The sequence below is a fragment of the Ostrea edulis genome, chromosome 6, assembly GCF_947568905.1.
Source record: "Ostrea edulis chromosome 6, xbOstEdul1.1, whole genome shotgun sequence".
Lineage (NCBI taxonomy): Eukaryota > Metazoa > Mollusca > Bivalvia > Ostreida > Ostreidae > Ostrea > Ostrea edulis.
Genome location: NC_079169.1, coordinates 78,126,676 through 78,128,836, shown reverse-complemented (window position 1 = coordinate 78,128,836; position 2,161 = coordinate 78,126,676).

Below are 2,161 nucleotides of genomic sequence, written 5' to 3'. Positions count from 1 at the left end.
ATATGTAGTTTTTGTTATTATGCTCTGTTGATATTGACCACATTATGTAATTGTTTTCGTTTGTCCTGAAGAAGGGACGGGTCGTCCCGAAAATTTGACAATCTCGTTGTTCGTGTCGTTGGTCATTTTAGTGCTTTGTATAATTTTTTGTATTTGACCTTGTATCCATGTTGTGGATCCGACACTTTGAGGTATCGGGTGTTGTTGGAGTTTTAGTGCTTTTATATATATATATATATATATATATATATATATATATGTGTGTGTGTGTGTGTGTGTGTGTGTGTGTGTGTGTAAAACTTATACGGTACCAATTTTGATGCACCAGATGCGCATTTCGACAAATAATGTCTCTTCAGTGATGCTCAACCGAAATGTTTGAAATCCGAAATAACTATGAAGTTTCAGAGCTAAATATAGCCAAAACAGCGTGCCAAAAAAGTGGACCCAAATTCGTCCAAGGATAAGAGCTATGCATGAGGGAGATAATCCTTAATTTTGAAATGAATTTCTAAATTTTATAACAGCAATTAAATATACATCCGTATTTTCAAGCTATATATTTAAAAAATATGAAAAGAAAACACAGAAATCCTCCGTAAAGCTTTAGCGCTTTCATTACAGACAAATCCAGTTAAGTGCACACCTGGAAACGTGTGGTAAAAAACGATTTAACATTTTCCCATTTTATAAACTCAGATGTGCCAGTGCTATTCAGAGACGGGAAAGAGAAAAACATTTTATTGGTATTCTAAAGCCAAAACTTAATAGTCTTTTATAATTGCCTATGATTTTCCCGTACTTTTTCCAGATCATTGTTGTACATTATCCATGACGTCACAATATAGACATTTAACGTTCCGCTTACTTTGACGTCATAATCACTGTTACTATGATACTGCTATGTATACATTTTTGTAAAGCTTCTGAAGATGTAATGAAAGCGCTAAAGCTTTACGGAGGATTTCTGTGTTTTCTTTTCATATTTTTTAAATATTAGTATCCGATTACTGAGACTCTATTTCAATTTTGGATATATATATATATATATATATATATATATATATATATATATATATAATGCACTGAAAAGTATTACATAAACAAATAACACGAAAAAAACGACAAGTATCAATAATCTACATTGGTAACAAGAGTGATACACTGTTGTACTAAGTGATAAAAATGGTGGTTTCGTTGTAAAGCGTGTTTACTGATGATGGTGTAGAGAGTCTGTACCATAGTCGGGTCAGGATGAAAATAGAATTATTTTTGAAAATTACAGAAATCAGATAAATTTAGAGGGAAAACTTCCAAAACAATGTGATTATGGAATAAAATGGTGGGAAGATAATGATATGGAGTGATTAAGTTCAAAACAATATTTGGTAGTCCGTACCATTGACGATTCGGATATGGTAAATTGCTGAAAACGAAAATTAATATGATTCCCAGAAGAACACGATTAAACAACAAACAATGTCAATCAAAAGACACAGATCTAGTATTAAAATCTACAATCCAAGAGGTGAATGGAAGAGAAATCTTGAAGTTTTGAAAAATGAAAATCGCATTTAATTCTGTGTTAAGGGTACATACATGCATGTTGTATATATACTCACTTTCCCACTGGGCATTTGTTAGAATTTAGATCTACTATGTCAAACAGTAAAACCCAAAGCACCAAAACACTTTTTCCCAGCATAACTACCAGATAGATTATGTGGAAAAAATATCTTTACAATCCAGCAACTTCCTCCTTCCTCAACTTCACAAAATCTTCTGCGTCCGGATGTCTAAATTTTAATCGATTTACATATGTAACAACAGCGTGTAAGGAACCCGTAACATTCATACTCCACACAAGTACCTAGCTATCAAGTGTACGACGATAACCTTTGGTAATCATACATGTAGTAGAGAGTCTCATGCATGTGAATATTCACGTACTAACAAAAAATCAGTAATTTAAAAGATCATCTAGTCATGACCAAGCTATCCATGGCGTTTGTTAACTATAATGTAGACTATAAGGATATGCAAAGCAGAAACCCTGACGTTTGATTTCAAAACTATCAATCTTTAAATGAATTTCACAGGGGCATTTGTCAATCACCAGTCAAACAGTTGGTGCATTGATAGTGAAAACCCCTTAAAACCT